The 19,823-nt window shown below is 43.9% G+C and overlaps 1 long non-coding RNA gene across 1 annotated transcript in view; it reads right to left on the reverse strand.

Moving 5' to 3' along the window:
- The window catches only part of LOC129391916 (uncharacterized), a 25,094-nt gene extending 5,541 nt beyond the window's left edge, over positions 1–19,553 (reverse strand). Inside the window, exons 1-2 of the long non-coding RNA XR_008616792.1 lie at positions 18,923–19,553; positions 17,580–17,699 (exon numbers count right to left, since the gene is read on the reverse strand). This is a non-coding gene — a long non-coding RNA (uncharacterized lncRNA). The remainder of the gene's footprint in view (positions 1–17,579; positions 17,700–18,922) is intronic.
- Between the last annotated feature and the right edge of the window lie 270 nt (positions 19,554–19,823).

Below are 19,823 nucleotides of genomic sequence, written 5' to 3' on the forward strand. Positions count from 1 at the left end.
GCTTACCCTTCCCCCTCCCCATATCCTCAAGTCCATGCTCTAGTAGGTCTGTGTTTTATTCCCGTCCTACCACTAATCTCTTCATGACATTTTTTTTTCTTAGATTCCATATATATGTGTTAGCATAGTGTTCTTTAATTATACTATTATGATAATAAATATTAATAAATCATATTTATTCACAGTGCATTATGTTTCAGAAATTGGGCTCTGCACTGGTGATCAGACTTACAAAGGCCCACCCCTGCTCTCCCCTCCCCTGTCTTCCTGGAGCTAACAGGCAGCTTCATTCAGCTTTGCAAGGGCTAAACTAGATTAAAGGTTAAGAGTAGGCTGCCTCAGTCTAAATCTTAGCTTTTCCACTTACTGTGTGCCCTTAGACAAGTTACTTAACCTCTCTGCACTTCAGTTTTCTCACCTGGAAAACGAGGATAACAATAGCAAGAATTAAGAGAATTAAAATATTTGAAATGCTTAGAACAGAGCCTGGCAATCAAAAAATGTTAACTATTGTTATTTTTGGTCCCTGTCATATTTTCTCCAACACCAGTTCCCTGGAGGCCAAACCGTCCTCTCTCGTGTGGTCTGGCTCTTCTTCCTAAGGAACCGTTTAACCATGCCATTCCCTAGCAAACATCGGGAACATGGGCCTTAGCATGGCCACCTCTTTGGCTTACCCTCCACTTCTCCCCAACCCCAGCCCCAGCTCCCACACTCCTGCTCCACTGAATGTCTCACCATCCCCAAAACACACCATTCTGAGCCTAACGTTGCGTCTTTGTGCCAAGATATACTGGAGAGAGGACAGCTTAGTCAAGCAGTGGCAAAACACAGCACCCAAGACGGCGGATGGATGCTCCCACTTCTCTTTCAAGCTCTGTTAGGAAAAGACCAAAGCGGGTTGGAACTTAAGTACTTCTTTACGTCAGGGGGTAGCACAGGCCTTAAAATGGCCAGGGATTACCTTCCTTGGGAGCACAGGACTGCCTCTGCTATCATCAGAGAAAAGAAAAGAAAGGAAGAAAGAAAGAGCTTGGATTTTAGAGTGAGACCTGTGTCTAAATCCTGGCTCTACCTCTAGCTAAACAAGCCCAGTACCCTCAGTTTCTTTGGCTGGAAAGTAGGAATCATAACAGTACCTTTGCACTGTTGATGTGAGGGTTAAATGAGAAAATGTGAAAGTAGCCAGCACATCCCAGGCTCTAGATTAAATGCTACTTTCCCTTTTTCTCCTGTCCTGTTCTCTGTGCCTGTGAAGGTCTCCCTGCTTCCCCTACCCTGTGTTCCTGGTGAACTCCCACTCAATCAAGTCTCAGCTCAGTGTGACCCTCCCAGAGAAGCCTTTCCTGGCTTTCTCAGGCAGAGCTCATGGCTCCTGCCACTGTCTCCCGCCGAACTGGAAACTCCTTCCCAGTGGGAATCACTACCTTTAAACACCTTTGGATCCTCACAGCCTGGCATCATTCAAAAAATAAATGTCAGGTAGTGTTTTATGCTTTCCTTGTGAAAATGAAGGATTCTTAGGTGCTTTAAAATATTTTCATTACAGTACCATTTGTAATAGAGAAAACTGGGAAGTAGCATTCATGTCTAATAATTAGAGGTTAAGTAAATTATGGTTCCTCCTTAAAATGTGGTGGTATGCTGCCATTATAATCATCTTGTAGAAATGTGCTGTTGACATTAAAAAAAATGTTCTCAATATATACTGTGAGGGAAAGAAGCAGTTTTCAAAACAGTACTATGTACAGAATGATCCCGTTTTGTGATAAAAATATAAATGTTTATGTATGCATAAAAAAGGTCTGGAAGGACCCAGTGGTTGTCTCTGGGTGGGTGGAATTTGCATGTTTCTTTTCCTTCCTTATGCTTGTATGTATTTTGTGATTTTTCTATAATGAGCATAAATTACTTTTGTAGTAAGAAAAAAAAATTTTTTTAACTACCAAAAATTGTTTTTCTGATTGTAATGCATTTTCATTGTAGAAAATTTGGAAAGTCTGAAAACTATAAAAAAGAAAAGCTAATTATGCACGTTTTTCTACCAAGAGTCTGTTAACATTCTAGTATATTTCTTTCTAGTCTTTTTTTTTAATGCATGTATGAATTTTTTTAAACTTGAGATCTAACTGATCTATAGTTTAATATCCTGCAATTTTTATTACATCGTGAACATTTTCAAAAAATTATTACAAATTCTATATATCAGATGTCTTACAAAAGGTTAGAATAATCAGCTATCCTAGGGAAAAAAATCGGAGAACTAAAAAGAGGGTTAATGGCCTCCCATGTACAGCATAACGCATTTTAAAGACTTTCCCAGGCCCTAGAGAGGCCTTGTATTGTATAAGATACCTAAAATATTCCATATTAACAATTTTACCTGTAAAATTTTTGAAAGTGTTTTTAATACTTTTGCTACTGAATTGGCTAAACATACTCATTTAATTTACAACTGGTGAACAACTCACTTAATTTACAATTGGCAATAATTTCTCAAACTATCTTGCATACTGGGGAACTCTTACAAAGTGAGTAAAATCCAACCTATAAATTGTTTTCAAATATAAAGAAACACTAAATTTTAACAATTAATGAAGTGAATACAATGTTACATTTTGTAGATTTTTAATTAAACACTTCTTGATTTTATAGTTTCCTTTTCCTATTTTGGTGCCAATAACGTTTTTCAGATCTCAAACTTTTCCCCAGGCCCTTGAAAAGTCCCTAGGCCTTGGACTCTGTGTCCACCCTGCCTCACAGAGGAAAACATCCTGCTTGAGACCCTTTGGCTGCTGGGCAGTCATGGCAGACAGATATCAGTACTTCCAGCAAGGGCAGAAGTCACTGCAAAGGCCAGCAATGGGAGAGGCCAATCTATGCAGCAGAGTTGTTTTTTCTGTGCCGACCTCCAAATACAAAGTGGGAAGGTTTGGACAGGGGATTCCTGCACAGTAAGTTTTTGTTTCTCAAAAACAGCAGGTAAACTGGGGAGAAGGAGGGGGGCAAGGAGGAAGAGGTAGAAAAGGAAGAACAGGAAGGAGAAAGAAGGAAGGAAAGAGGGAGAGCAGCAGGGAGAAAGGCAGGTTACCATTCATTAATTGCTTGGTTACTGGTCTGCACTGAGCTGAGTGCTCTACATACTGCATTTCATTCAATACTCATAACAACCCTGGGAGACAGCAACTCTTGTCACTCTCGTTTTACAGTTAAGGTTCCTGAGGCTCAGTGAGATTAAGTCATTGGCCCAAGGTCACACAGCTAGAAAGTGACAGAGCTGGTCCAAGACTGTTCAGCTCCATAGCCTGTACATTAACCCCTATACCACTTGGCCTCCCCAAACACACCTGCCTTATCTGGCCCTCCTCCTAGTTCCAGAAGGACAGAAATTAAAGCTAGAAGAGCCACATGAGATCAGTTCACCCTTCCCGTCTCTACCATTACCAGAGAACTGCTCACAAGGAAGTCTTGTTCCCTCACTCTGCTGAGCCAAGTCCCCCGCCGAGGGGCACCATGCCTGGCCCAGGAAATGTGCTCAGGACCTGTTGGCTGAATTAATGAATTAAATAAATCTCTCATTTTGCTGAGAAGGAAGTCCAGAGAAGGAAATGTGGGGACCACACAACAGGGGTAATTTGCCTGCGGTCATCCAACAAGATAGTGATAACAGATTTGGGATTAGAATCGCCGCCAGTGCTTCTTGCACTGCTTTACCTGAATTTGTATGGGGTTTTCCACTATATATGATCTCATTTCATTCTCACAGCAACCATGTGATTACTATCATATGTCATCAGATCTAAGACCATCAATAGGACACACCGGGTTTCCCTGGTGGCGCAGTGGTTGAGAGTCCGCCTGCCGATGCAGGGGACATGGGTTCGTGCCCCGGTCCGGGAGGATCCCACATGCCGCGGAGCGGCTGGGCCCGTGAGCCATGGTCGCTGAGCCCGTGCGTCCGGAGCCTGTGCTCCGCAACGGGAGAGGCCACAACAGTGAGAGGCCCGCATACCGCAAAAAAAAAAAAAAAAAAAAAAAAAAAAATAGGACACACCACTATTTTATGTAACAATAAGTAAAATTAAAAAAAAAAAAAAAAACCAACACTGCCAAGTATCCTTGAGAGACACCATCAACTGTAAGATGTGCACCCCTAGAATGTGAAAAATGTGTGATGTTATCCACATTTTATAGATGTGAAAACAGAGGTTCAGTGGCATAAAGTGGCATGTCATGGTCACACAGCTATTAAGGGTCAGATGTGTATGATTCAAACTAGTCCTGGGCTCTGTCTACAATTGTACCTCAAGGCACAATGATTTGATGGTTGGTTTTTTGGTTTGGTTTGGTTTGGTTTGTTTCTGCCATTTAAATGAGAATCTTACTTAGCTGGTGACACAGATCCCTCCCCGCCAGATTATAAGAGCTGTTTTCCCAGCGCCTAGCACCGTGGCTGACCCAGAGCCAGCCCTCAAAAATTACCTAAGAGGTGGAGTCAGGGTCACACTATGAGGCACCTGAGAAGTCCAGAAAACACAGGCCTGAGTTAGAAGTCCACAAACTGCTGCCATTCCTGTGCTGCTGACACCAGGTGAGGTAAAAGGCAGGTGCAGAGTGGGAATAGGGGCTGCGGAAGAAGGCCCTTTACTTAGAATGAGTCCTGAGGTGGACAGACCTGGTCAGAGTCCTAGCTTTACCGGCCACCAGCTGTGGGACCTTGGGCAAGTTATTTAATCTCTCTTGAGTCTCTGTTTCCTTGTCGATAAAATGGGAATAATGCCATATTACCTATATTGTGGGATGGTGTGAAAATTAAATGAGAAAATACACATAAAGAGTTTAGCACAGGGTCTGGCACGTGCCGAACACTCAACTGATCACAGCAAAAGCCATGTACACGAAGGAATGTCTGTCTTACATCATCTCAAGCAAAACCAAGTTGGCTGGTCATTGGGAGATTTCACTCTTGGGAACCTTCAGCCTCAGACTGGCCATGTAAACAGGCAGCCTTGCAGTGGAAGATCTCCCACCAGTTTTTTTAAAGATCAAATACCCAAAATAAGAAATGAGAGTTGGGAAACCACTACAGATACCAAACTAATTAATAAAATCATAAGCATTTACTTTAGTCAACCTAAGCCAAAATGTTGAAAGCCCTGAGTTGAATAGATAATTTTCTAGGAAATAGAAAATATTACAACTAATTTAGAAGAGTTTTAAAATGTATACTCCAAAAAACCTGAAACATACTAAATACCACAGAATAAATTGAGGATGTTTTCAAAGAGCTATACCCAAAAAAAGTGTCAAGTCCAGACGGTTTCATGGGTGAATTCTACCTGCTATTTAAATTGTTCCAGAGCAAAGAGAAAGCAGGAAAACTTCCAAATTCTTTTTATGAAAGCTAGCGTAACACTGTGAAACCTGACAGAGAGAACACAGTAAAAGAAAGACTCAGAAAGAGACACTGACAGCTGCCTCTCTTCAAAGTCTGTACCTAGAAGTATTTCCTGTAGGGTCAGGAGCAAAGTAAAGATTTCCACTAACACCATCATTATTAACACTGTTTTAGAAGTGCTGGCCCATACAATTAGAAAACAGAGAGAAGTAAGAAGTATAAAAACAGGAAAGGAGAAAGCAAAATTATCATTATTTTTAGATGATATCACTGTATATCTAGAAAACATAACTCGTTCATTATCAATAAAATCATTCAATATCAATAAAATAAGAATGACTGGTTATATGACTGATATACAAAAATGAGTAGCTTTCTTACATGCAATCAGCAACCAGTTAGAAAATACAAGAAAAGATTCCATTCATATGAGCAACAGCAAAAAACACAACTATATTAAATGTGCTAAATCTATAAGAAGAATGCTTTAGAATGCTACTGAAGGACTTAATAGTCTGAATAAATGTAGAGACATATCCTGTTTTTGAATAGGAAGATATACTGTTGTAAAGATGTCAGTTCTCACAAATCATTCATATTTACAGTGATTCCAATTTTTAAAACATACTGAAAGAATTGCTTTTGGAACAACAGGAGCTGCTTCTAAAGTTCACATGAAAAAAAATAAGCATGCAAGAATAGGCCAGGGGGGCAGGGGGGTGCGGGAAGTGAGGATAGACTCTTTGCCAAACATTAAAACATAATGTAGTTTTTTAGATATGACACTAAAACCACAAACAACAAAAGGGAAAGATAGATAAATTGGACCTCATCAAAATTAAAAACTTTTGTGCTTCAAAGGACACCATTAAGAAAATAAAAATACAACTCACAGAATGGGAGAAAATATTTACAAATCATATATCTGATAAGAGACAGAATACATAAAGAGCTCTTACAACTCAATAAAAAAGATAAATAACTAAAATTTTTAATGGGCAAAGAATTTAAATAGAAATGTATCTAAACAAGATATACAATGTTTAATAGGCACAGGAAAAGTTGTCCTCACTATTAGTCATTAGGGAAATGCAAATCAAAACCACAATCAGATACCACTTCACACTCACAAGGATAGCTAAGATCAAAAAGACAAACATTAACAAGTGTTGGTGAGGATGTGGAGAAATTGGAACCCACATACAGTGCTGTTAAGAATGTAAAATAGGGCTTCCCTGGTGGCACAGTGGTTGAGAGTCCGCCTGCCGATGCAGGGGACACAGGTTTGTGCCCCGGTCCGGGAAGATCCCACATGCCGCGGAGCAGCTAGGCCCATGAGCCATGGCCACTGAGCCTGCGCGTCCAGAGCCTGTGTTCCACAATGGGAGAGGCCACAACAGTGAGAGGCCTGCGTACCAAAAAAAAAAAAAGAATGTAAAATAATGCAGCCACTCTGGAAAACATTCTGGCAGTTCTTCACAATGTTAAACATAGAGTTACCATGTGACCCAGCAATTCCACTCCTCTATATATGCCCAAGAGAATTGAAAACATATATCTACACAAAAACTTGTACACAAATGTTCATAGCAGCCTTATTTATAATAGCCAAAAAGTGGAAACAATCCAAATGTACATCAATTGATGAATGGATAAATAGAATGTGGTAGAGCCATACAATGGAATATTATATGCCAATAAAAAAGAAATGAAGGGGACTTCCCTGGCGGTCCAGTGGTTGGGACTTCGCCTTCCAATACAGGGGGTGAGGGTTCGATCCCTGGTCAGGGAGCTAGGATCCCGCATGCCTCATGGCCAAAAAACCAAAAACATAAAACAGAAGCAATATTGTAGCAAGTTCAATAAAGACTTTGAAAATGGTCCACATCAAAAAAAAAAAAACACAAAGGAATGAAGTACTGATACATGCCTCAACATGAATGAACCTTGAAAATATTATGCTAAGTGCAAGAAGTCAATCATAAAATGCCACATACCAGATAATTCTATTTATATGAAATGTCCAAAATAGACAAATCCATAGAAACCAAAAGAAGATTAGTGATTGCCAGGAGCTAGGGGCAGGAAGGAGTAGAGAGTGACTGCTAATGAGTCCAAGGTTTCATTGTGGGGGGATGAAAATGTTGTGAGATTAGAGAGCAGTGTTGGCTATACAACTCGGTGAATATACTAAAAACACTGAATGGTATAATTAAAGGGGTGAATTTTATAGTACGTGAATTATATCCCAGTAAATCTGTAATTAAAAAAATAGTGGAAGGGGCTTCCCTGGTGGCGCAGTGGTTAAGAATCCGCCTGCCAATGCAGGTGACACGGGTTCAAGCCCTGGTCTGGGAAGATCCCACATGCCATGGAGCAACTAAGCCTGTGTGCCACAACTACTGAGCCTGCACTCTAGAGCCTGCAAACCACAACTACTGAGCCTGCGCCCTAGAACATTTGATCCACAACTACTGAAGCCCGCGTGCCTAGAGCCCGTGCTCTGCAACAAGAGAAGCCACTGCAGTGAGAAACCCTCTCACCGCAATGAAGTGGCCCCCACTCGCCGCAGCTAGAGAAAGCCTGCACACAGCAACAAAGACCCAACGCAGCCAAAAATAAATTTTTAAAATAAAATTAATTACTTAATTAATTTTAAAAATAGTGGAAAACTTTGGTAAGCAAAATAGCTCAAAAGACTAGAAAAGATACAATTACCCACTAGAATTTAGTACATAATCAAGGTGGCATTTCCAATAAGAGGAAAGATGGATTCTTCTGAAAATGATACTGGAACAACATTCCTTGATGGGTTAACAATGGGGGGTGGGGCTGCGGGGAGCGCAGCACTTGGAACCTTACCTTGCTCCTTTCAACTAAGTACACCCAGATGTATCCAAGACTTAAATGTAAAAATTAAAACCATAAAAACATGAGAATTAATCAGGAGAATTTTTAAAAATCTCAAAGTGGGAAAGTCAAGACACAAACCGCAAAGGCCTCAAAAGAAAACAAAAGGTATAAATTTGACTTATAAATATTTTAAATTTCAACATGGAAAAAATCAGAAGACATAATAAACTGGACAAAATATTTACAAAAATATAAAACAAATTTCCAATTTCCTTGTTATATAAAAAGATTGTATGTACACTCACTTAAAAAAAAAGCAAGCCACTAGAAGAATAAACATGAGCAGACCATTGCCAAAAATTAAAATATAAATATAAAAATATGTCAAATTTCACTCTTCATTAAAGAAATGTACATTAAAACAGTGACTAGATACCACTGTCATCTGTCAGGTTAGCCAAGATGAAGAAGTTTGCTAAAATACTGCGTATTCAAAGGTGTGAAAAAATTGGCACGCACAGTTGAAAAACTTATGTCCACACAAAAACCTGCACACGGATGTTTATAGCAGCTTTATTCAGAATTGCCAAATCTTGGAAGCAACCAAGATGTCCTTCACTAGGTGATGGCTATACAAAATGTGGTACCTCCATACAATGAACTGTTATTTAGTGATTTAAAAAAAAAAGAGCTATCAATCCACAAAAAGACATGAAGGGATCTTAAATGTACATGGCTAGGTGAGAGAAGCCAATCTGAAAATGTTACATATTATATGATTCAAACTATATGACATTCTGGAAAAGGCAAAACTATGGAGACAATAAAAATATCAGTCTTTGCTAGGAGTTTGGGGTGGGAAAGAGAGAGGCATGAATAAGCAGAACAGAGAGGATTTTTAGGGCTGTGAAACTATCGTGTATGACACTATAATTGTGGGTACATATAATTATACATTTGTCAAAACCCATAGAACATAGGATGCCAAGAGTGAATCCTAGTGTAAACTAGGAATTTCAGTTAATAATAATGTATCAACATCGGTTCATCAATTGTAACAAAGTACCACAGTAATATAACATATATATAAGAGGGGGAACTATGGGAAGGAGGTATATGAGAGCTGTACTTTCTGATCAATTTTTCTGTAAACCTAAAACTGCTCTAAAATAAAAAAGGCAACTAATTTTTTTAATTGCACTGGTACGTTAGTGGTAGGTGTGCAAATTGGTACAATCCCTTTAGAGCAAAATTTGACAATACCTTCCAAAACTTTTTTAATGCATGCCCTTTCACACAGACACTGCTTCTCAGACTTGATCTCACAGGTAGGAAGTGACATTTATACAAGGACATTCATTAGTTCTGTTTGTAATAGTAAAAGACAGGCAATAACTTTGTGGTAAGCAGAATAATGCCCCCCTCAAATGTCCACATCATAATCCCCAGAACCTGTGAATACGCATGGCAAAGGGGAATTAAAGTTGCAGATGGAATTAAGATTGCTAAACAGCTGACCTCAAAATAGGGAGATTATCCTGGATTATCCAGGTGGGCTCAATGCAATCATAAGAGTCCTTAAAAGTGAAAGAGGGAGGCATACAAGGACAGTCAGAATAATGGGACTTGAGGAAAAACTCTACCAATGGTTGCTGGCTTTGAAGATGAAGGAAGGGGACACAGCCAAGGAATGCAGATCTAGAAGTGTCTAGACACATCTGGAAGCTAGAATGGACAAGGAAACAGATTCTCACCTAGAGTCTCCAAAGGGAAGGAAATCCTGCCAACACTTTGATTTTAGCCCAGCAAGACTCACTTCAGACTTCTGATGTACAAAACTGTAAGATAATAGATCTGTGCTGTTGTTAAGCCACTAAATTGGTGGTAATAAATAAATAAAACTAACACAGGCTAAATGTCTATCTGTAGAGGACTGGCTGAATAAATGAAGTGTAATACTATGTAGCCTTAAAAAGAATGAGGTAGCCCTGTATATACTGAGAGTGAATTAATTTCAAAACACGTTGTTTAGGACTTCTCTGGTGGTCCAGTGGTTAAGACTCCTCACCTCCAATGCAGGGGACACGGGTTCAATCCCTGGTCAGGGAAGTTCCACATGGCACAGCCCAAAAAAATACATTGTTTAGTAAAAAACCAAAAGGCAAAGTTCAAAATCCAGGTAGATCCTTATATGTGCATAGACTGTCTCTGGAAAGACACACCAGAACCTGATAATATTTATTGCCACCAGGGGAGGAGAAATGGGCAATAAGAGGTTCAAATAAGGGAATTCCCTGGTGGTCCAGTGGCTAGGACTCTGTGCTTCCACTGCAGGGGGCATGGGTTTGATCCCTCATCAGGGAACTAAGATCCTGCAAGCTGAGCAGCCAAAAAAAAAAAGAAAAAGAAAAGAAAAAAAAAAAAAAAGACGTTTCAATGAGACACTCACTTTTCACTGAATCCTCTTTCGTGATGTTGTAGTTTTTGTTTTCTGGTTGTTTGTTTAAATCATGTACAAGTATTAGCTTAAGAATAAAGAGGGGAAAACTTTTTTAAGAAAAGGGAGAGAACTCTGCTCAGTCATAAATGAGTTTGTAGTGTTTTCATCTTTCTCATGAGTAGTGATTGAATCCCTTCCACAAGTGGCACACTGTCACGTGCCTTTTCTTGTTTAATCTGCCTAACAACCCTGACAAGTTGGTGTATTATTATCCCTACCCCTAGTCGGGGCGCTGAGGCTCAGAGGCCAAATTGCACGGCTGGTAAGTTTGCAGCTGGATTTTAAAGCCTGCTCTTCCGGCTCCAGGGCTCTCTCCTCAAACCACCGCACAGTTGTCGCTGGTTCTAACAGCCGCGGTAGGGGCCAGCTCAGCCCTCGGATGCTACCACGCAGAGCTGTCAGACAAGGATCCCAGCCCTCTCCGTTGTTTTCTTTCAGGTCCCTTTCCCAGATCTCTGAGTTGAGGAGAAGGTCAGCCTCCGGAGGGGCCCTGCCTACGCTGCTTTCTGGGTTCAGCCCACCTTCTCCTGTTACACCTCAGCAAAGTTCCTCTGAGCCTTCTGGGGAGAGGCCGCTGCCCACCGTCACCGTGGCTCTAATTGTTCTCGCCGGTGGGCTCCCGTTGCAGTGGGCCCAGTGCAGCCACCTGCTTTCCTCATGTGGCGATGAAACCCTAGAGATGACGGGCCTCCGAGTAGCATTACATCTCGATCAAATAAGGCTGCCCTGAGATTTCTCATTCCTGCGAGCTTGGGGCTGGAGATGAAGGGGGTTTCCCCGTGTCTGTCGGCAACTTACAACTCTGGACCAACAATCTGCCTTCCCGGGCCTCATTTTCTGGTAAAATGGAGATCAGATTCCCGAGCTGCTTGGACAGATGTTGCTGGGCCATTTACCTCTTGGGAGCGCTGTTTAAATACAGCCAAACTGCCTTTCATGTTGAGGATCTCAAAGCATTTTAAAATGAGTAATTAATGAAGTTCAACCTCCAGAAAAAGCAAGAATTATTATCTTCATTTTATAAATAGATCAAAGGTCACACAATCAATGGCAGATGTAGGAAACAGATGTAAGAATTCTGCTTTTGTCCCTGGCTGCAACCACTAAATCCCACTTCTGGTATCACTGACAGACCTTTTTTCTGCTCTCTGACTTCTGGCCAAAGATGTGGAATTGGCCTTTATATGTTTCCACTTAAAGGTTTGAATTCTATGTATGGTTCATATGCCTTTGATATGTCTGGAATTTATAAAAGAAAGGGAGAAGAATGATATTTGATGCTTTTCAGAGATCGTGTTGGGATTGAGCCTTATATAGTGGGTCAAATGCCAATAAAGGGAGGGGAAAAAAAACGCTCACCAGATCTTCAGGAAGTTCAGTTTTATTCTCTCTCTGAAAGAACTCTGCTGTTAAAATTAAATAGAGTATATCTTTAGTCACCAAAATGATTGTTCTGGGAATAATGAAAGTCACCACTTATTGAGCGCTAACTGTGTGCTAAGCACTGCTCTACTTCCTTGAATACATTGTATCGTGTGATTTCACAAACAGCTGAGAAGGTTTTCCTATTCCTTCATTTTAGAGATAATATAACTGGGCTTAGGGATAGAAGATGGGTTAAGGAGAAAGGAAAGAGGAGAAAGAGAAAGCTCAAAGGAAATTAAGCAAAACTGACTGGATATATATTCTGTGCCAGAGGTGTTATGCTGTGATAGATACAAAGGTGGAGACATGAAAAATGAATAAAATAGCTCCAGATTCCTGCTCTCAAGGAGTTTACAGCCTTGTGGGTCACTGAGGATGAGGGATGAAGTGATGAGCATGTAAAAAGACAAATAATGTCAATACACCTCAGTACAGAAATATTTTTTATTAAGTCCCGGTATGTGTTAGATACCGCATGCCTTGTGGGGGTTGGTCCCCTCTTCTCATGGAGCTTATAGTCTAGTGGGAAAGTCAGCCATTAATCAATCACACAGATTTAAAACTGCGCTTGAGTGGAGTAGAAGATACCAGATGGGCTACAGCCTGACAAAGAATTAGTACCCAGAATATATAAAGGACTCCTACACATAATAAGAGATAATCCAATAGAAGCACTGTCAAATAAACCAAGAGGCAATTTTAAAAAGATGAAAGGCAAATAGCCAGTAAACACATGAAAGTATGCTCAGTCTCTCTTGTAAACAGGGAATTGCAAATTAAAACACTGGAATACCATTTCACACCCACCAGCTTGGCAAAAGTTTTAAAGCCTGACATTACCAAGTGTTGTTGAGGAAGCCAAGCATGGGAACTCATATATTGCTATCGAAGTGTAAACTGGTACAACTGCTTTGAAAAACTGTTCAGCCATGCCCAGTAAAGCTGCCAATTTACACGACCTGAGGCCAGCGATTCCACACCCAAGAATCTACCTGGGTGGCTCACTTTCACACAAAGGGATGGGTATAAAAAAATATTAATTGTAGCATTGTTTCTAACGAAAAAGAAATTGAAAATAAGCTGAATGTCCTCCAGAAGGAGACGGGTAAAGTGTGGTGAACTCATCCAACGGGACCCTAATCAGCAGTGAAAATGTATGATCTAGAACTACATGTGTGGCTACATTTCATAGTCATAATGCTGAGTGAAAAAAACTAGTTACACAATGATACATCCAGTAAATGCCATTTCGTCAAAGTTTACAAACATGCCGAACAATTCTATGAAGTGTTTACAGGCACAAACATATGTAGTAAAAAAATACAAAAGCATAAATGAGAATGATAAACCCCAAATGCAAGAGAGCAGGTACCTCAGGGGAGGGACAGAAATGAGTTCAGAGGACTCTACCCAGATCTGTGAAGTTTTATGTCCTTAAAAAAAGATTTGAAGAAAATACGGCAAATGTTAAGCTTTGGCAAGGAGGGGGGTGCCAGGGAAGGGGTACAGAATAAACAGGTGTTAAGAATATTATTCTCTGTAGGTGTTTGTGTATGCTTTGATCCATCAAAGGAGAATTCAACTGAATTGGGGGTGGCAGGGGGGAGGAAGTCTGAGGAAATGATGCTTACTTAGGATGAGAGCCAAAAGTTGAGTAGCTGAGAAAGGGCAGAAAGGTACAGACAGAGAGAACAGGCTGTACAAAGCCACTGGCATGGGAAGGTGAACACAGATGCTGGGAACTGAGACCCCCACTGTGGCCAGAGCCAGGGAGGAAGAGGCTGGAGTTGTGGGTGAAGGTGGGGGGCAGTGCACAGACCAGGCAGGGCCTCAGAGGCCATCTTGAAAGATCAGGCCTTTATGCCAAATACAACTAAAGCAGCAGGGATAGAAAGTTTGGGGATCCAGAGGCACTTCGCTCAGCCAGATAGCAGAACAGGGAAGGCAGTCTTGAAGAGGTGACTCACATCTTGAGCTTTAGGGAATGAGTAAGAGGAAGCCAGCTGGGGCGGGAGGGGGAGTGAGGAGTAAATTCCCTTGATAGGGCCCAACAGCAGTAAAGATACGGAAGACCTTGAATCGTGTGGTCCCAGCATGGTGCAACACCCAGGGCTAGCTCTGAAAGGTATCAGATAGAAAATGGCAGAGGAGGGTGTCCATGAAGACAGAGAGGGCTTGGGGTCCCAGGCTGGGCAGCCTTAAGCAGAGAAAGGCATGGCCAGGCCTGATTGCAGGTAATCGCTCTGGCGGTGCGTGGAGGATGGATTTTTGAAGGAGGCGGGAGCGCAGCAGGGAGATCCTTGAGGGGAATATGTTAATAGCCAATGGGAGAGGGATCCCTAAACCAGGCTGGCTGGAATTAGAATATGAAGAAATGGAGAGTGCCTGGAGAGGTGTTTAGAGGGGCGAGGCGTCTAGGATGATGGTACTGCCATCACTGAGATGGACCAGACGCGGCGAGTTGGAGATGAGTGCACGGCAAGCCAAGTGGAACTGTCCGGCCAGGCCAGCGAAGAGATGGGCGCGCCGAGGGCTGCAGATGGAGCCTGGAGTGGGAGGCGCCTCCTGTGGGTGGTTAATAGTTAATAACCACTCACAGCAAATGAGTTGGTCCAGAAGGAAGGTGGAGGAAGAAACTGAGCGTGTCGCTGGGGACGAGAAGGAATGAGATTGGGGCGGGTGCGGGGAAGAGAGGACAGGAGGGGAAAGACCACGCATACGCTGAGCGGCTGCCAGGAGGTCATCCCCGCGCGGGGCTGGGCGGGCCCGGGGCGCGGGGGCTGCAGGCGGAGCCCCGTTGCGCCCAGCGCCCGCAGGCGCGGGAGAGCCAACCCCGGCCAGGGCCTTCCCGCAGCTCCTCGGGCTGCCTCGGCCGCAGCCGCCGGGGGTAGCAGGGCACTCGCGCGGCCGGGCCACCACGGCCATCCCCGTCACCCCAGGCTCCCGCGTGTCCCGGCCGCGCCTCCCCCCCGCCCGCGGACCTGGCGACGTCACTGCGGCTCTGACGCGCGCTAATGGAGGCACGGGCGGAGGCGGCGTGGCGCAGGCACCCTCCCGGGAGGTCCCGGTCCTTGCAGCCCGCGGCCGCGTTCTTGGCCCTCCTCCAGGGGAACCTCGATTTTCCAAACTCGGGAAGGCCGGCTGTCCTTCGGCTACTGATTAGGACGCGAGCGCCTGGTAAAAGATTTTAGCAATGCCCGGAAAGAAATAGCCGGACCCAGGAAAGACTAATAATAGCCGCCAGCTAGAGTTCTGCTCGTGTGCTCAGCGGTCTTAAGAACAATAATAACGACAACCACAATAGCCACCATTTATTGAGCGCTTACTCTGTGCCAGGCACTGTGTTCAGCGCTTTGCAGGCAACAACCCTCGGAGGTAAGTACCTTTATTATCCCTATTTTGAAGGGAACCGGGGCACAGAGAGGTTAAGTAACTTGCCCCAGGCACACAGCTAGCTGAAGTCAGTGCCAGAATTCCAACCCAGGCTGTCTGATCCCACGTAATCGTCATGTCAACCCACTAAAGTCGGGATCATTTTCTCCATCTTAAAGATGAGGAAATTAAGGCTCGTGGAAATTTAAGTACCTTGCCCAAGGTCACCTAGCTGGAAAATGGATGAGGCAGAAAGCGAACCCAGGGCTCCTCTCTGTCCGCAGAACCCGTGGTCTTGGCCAAAGGCGATCCGACAGCCCTGCAGGCTTTGGCCCCGGGTCCCAGAGGCGCAGCCTCTGCGGGTTTTGGGTGAGTTCCCGCGGCCTCCGATCCCGGATGAATTGGATGTTTCCGAGCATCAGCATCTCTGCTCAGCCCACAGGCGTCAGATAGGGACGCTTCTCCCGAAATCCGGTCAGGGACAGAGCCGCGAGGTCCTCTGAAGGGATGGAGCGGGGGCGGAGGCAGCGAGAGGGATCCCGGGTCCCACCTGCAGAACTGCCGGGCGGGCGGCTTGCCCCGCGAGGCCGGCAGAGGGCGCTGCCGCATGCGCCTCGGGTCCCACGGTTACCAGACCCCGGGGTGGGCGGGCCTCGGCCTGCAGGAGCTAGACTCAGAACCCCAAAGCGGGTAGCTGGCACCCCATCTGGCCCCTCGCCTTAGCCCTGGGCCTGCTTTTCCTGACCACTCTTCCCCATCTTCTGTGCTCCTACCACCCAGCCATCGGCCTTCAATGTTTCCCCTGTCCCTGCACTGCTGGTTTGGTCACCTCTTGAGAGGCAAGAATACTGATCCCATCCCATTAAAAGGCCCAGGTGTTTACAAGTCAACTCAGCCTTGTCTTCCCTTCTGACAGACCCTTTGGTGATGCAAAAATTGACAAAAATCATCCACTGGAACAGATGACTAACTTTCTTTCCTTCTCCAAAATAGGAGAGGATTGGTTAAGGAAGGAGTGAAGAGATAAAAGGATCCTTTTTTTTTTATAATAGCTACAGTGTATTAAGCGCTTGTTTTGTGTTGAGTCTTCCTGTGTCTTGACTCCTTAATCCTCATTACAGCCCTGAGAGGTGTGCATCTTTATTCTCATTTGACAGGTAAGGTCAGAAGACTGGTAAGTAGCAATGCTGGGAATCTACCAGGAGTATCTGACTTTAAAGTGATGTTCCCATCACCTATCACCTAGAATGTAAAAGGTGATACGGCTGAACAAAAGAGGTAAGATACAAACCATGCAAAAACAAACCAAAATCTATTCTAAGAGTGCTCAAAAATACCACATGTGTAGCAAGGGCTCCAATAGCTTTCTGAGCCCCAGTCTGAGACTCCGTTGTTTAAAATAGGAAAACAAATTCTCAAGGTGCAATGAGAGGAGAATAGGAATGAGGCGTTCAGCTTTCCCTTGGAAGAGCATCTGGAGAGGCCCACTCACTTTCTATGTCTGGGCTCTGAGGAAATAAAGGTGGTTCTAGGAAAATCTGAAAAGTATGAGAGGAAAAAAAAAATCCCTTCTGTGGTTTTTACTTTAACCAAGACTCATTTTGCTATTTGTGTTTTATTTTTAAACTAATGTGGCTCTCTCCACCCTTTAAATTGGCACATAAATAGCAAAAACAGAAGGAAGGCCAGCTACAAACTTCAAATGTGGTGGGTTTCCCAGGGAGGAGGTACCTGACTTGAAGTGAAAATGAGGATTAAATGAGGTGCCTTAAACATTTCAAAGACAGACTTTCCACAAGGAATTTAGATCATAAGCCTTTAGAACAGAAGGTTTGTCTGGGTTTAGGCTGGGTATAGTGTTGAGAATTTATGAGTGCCCCCAGAATGTGGAAAACAAATCACATTTTTAGCGTCTGTCTGCATCATCTAGTCATCTGGGCCACCACTTTGCTTATGGCTTTAAAAAATGGCTTCTGGGGGATTTTCCTGTCCTCTGGATCTCAGTCACACACCCTCCCTCAGACCCCTTACTTTTCCAGAAGTTTGCTCCGGGAATTCTGTCGAGGTGAAGCAATGATTGATGATGTCACTAGGCTTGGTTGAAGAGATTGACTGGCCAGCTCTGCAATCACTAACTGGAGGTTTTCCAAACTGGGAAAGCAAGGCAGAAGGAACTTCTTGAGACTTGTCACAACAATTGTGACTCTCTCACCCTACGTCTTTGAACTACAAGGATTCCCCTCTTACCCAACACCAGAGAGTCCTGAACATCCCAGGCTGCTTCTTGCAAAATGCTTAGACCTCTTTGACCTTTTCTCTCTCTGCTGCTTCCCCTCATTCTTTCAGTGCATTCACTGTACAAACATGTATTGAGGGCCTACGATGTGTAGATGCTAGCGGTACAGCAGAGAACCTAACATGAGCTCAGAAGGTTACTTTCTCCCATTCCCACCGGGCTTCTGACCTCCTGGCTCCAACTTCTATGCCTGGAGAGGCCCCATAATAGTAAATGACTTGCTTCTCCAGGTGAGGACTGTTGCTTAGACATATCTGACATTCTGTCAGCTTCTGGCAGCTCCCTGAGATCACACTCTGTGACCACAGACACCACTGTGGTGACACCTATTTGGTTGAAGGTTAGGGTCCTGATATACCTTCAGAAGCAGGGCTCAGAAATGCTCCAGCTCCAGCACTAGCCCATGCTCCTTCCTTTTCTAGTAGTCATTCCTTCTGTTTATAAGATCACTATTGACCAAAATAGCTCAGGCCATATTTATGAAGCATCTACTATGGTGAAAAATCCCACAGTGCCATAATACCCCACTGTCCAAAGGAAAACGTTGGCTTAAACAAACAACAGTGACTATCTGGCAAAAGGATGTGTGAGATAATGCTTATGAGTCTTTTGGGTCATTTTTCTATTGAATCTTGGGACTGAGTGATTCATAATAATGAGGGCAAGGAAGAACACTAGGCCTGTTTTAGCTTTCAGGATTATTCAAATGGAATAGATTTCCACCATCAACACCCTAGCAAAGACAGAATGCATAAGGTAAATTGCCAGTTTTTGTCTTTTTGGAAAATCCATTAATACTGAATGAGCTTGGTTTTAATCCATTCCCCCACTCCCCCACCAAAAAAAAACAAAATGAGAGAGAGAGAGGGAGAGAGAGGATTGGACTGTAGGATTCAGATTACGTCCTTGGAAATCCCTTTAGAAAGTAGATTCTAAATCAGTACTCATTCTTCTTGAATATCCCACCCCCAAGACTGGCCCACCCCTTCTAGATACAGTATTATTTTCTCTCCCCTTGAGGAAGGAGTGGCTCAGAGATCAGAAGACTGAGGGAGAGTAAGGAAGACTTTTCCATTACCTGAGTTGCAGAGCTGTTTGGGTCTAGAGAACCTGTATATGTGTGCTGTGTCTGCACTGAGTTCATGATTGTGCATCCTCTGGCTAATGTCCAAAGTCTTCATAACATGGGGACTGAGATGTACCAAAAGAAGGCCTATCTGTGAAGGAGGACGTGTGTCCACCCACCAAGAAGTTTTTGATGGTCAGTGTCTGCGTGTTCAGCTGCTGGGTGAAGAGATTTGGAAACTACTAAACATTCCTACTGGGATCTTTCCAAGCCCTTTTGGGAATCGGCAACAGCGCTTACCGGGGGAAATTAGTTTTGCACTTTCACAGAGTGAGAAATTCCTCGGGGGCATTCTTGTTCTTGGGAAGAGGAATCAAAACCCCGCTCACTCCTTCAGGGCCCATGCTCTTAGTAAAGCACAGCGAATCCCAGTTCGGTTGGTCCAGCCTGGGGCCTTGGGGTGGGAGCAGATGCAGCAGCGGAGTTCAGCGAACTCACCTGTGGCTAAGTCCCTACCCCGACTGGCGCAAGCGTGAGATTTCAGCGGATCTTGTTACCAGTGTGTAAACACCTTGACTGGCCGCCAACGCTCCCAAGCGACCACAGAAGATCTCAAACCTTTCCTATCTTCCTAGAAACCCTGGCGGCCCGGCCGCTGCTTACTGTCTGATGCAACAGTTTGCAACGCCGTTCTGGGAGCAGAGCCGGCCGTGGGGCGCTGGGCGTCCTGCCGATGCGCATGCGCGGGCTGCGGCCCGTCCTGCCGGGAGGGGGAGAAGCTTTTCACCAGATGTGCTGGGGGCGGGGCGGGCAGGGAGACCTTTGGCAGCTCGCGCCGACGATCTGAGCTTAATTAAACTTCTCCCGAGGCATTGGCTGACTGATTGACCCAGTGATCCAAAAAAATCAGAGA

The sequence above is a fragment of the Physeter macrocephalus genome, unplaced genomic scaffold, assembly GCF_002837175.3.
Source record: "Physeter macrocephalus isolate SW-GA unplaced genomic scaffold, ASM283717v5 random_829, whole genome shotgun sequence".
NCBI lineage: Eukaryota > Metazoa > Chordata > Mammalia > Artiodactyla > Physeteridae > Physeter > Physeter macrocephalus.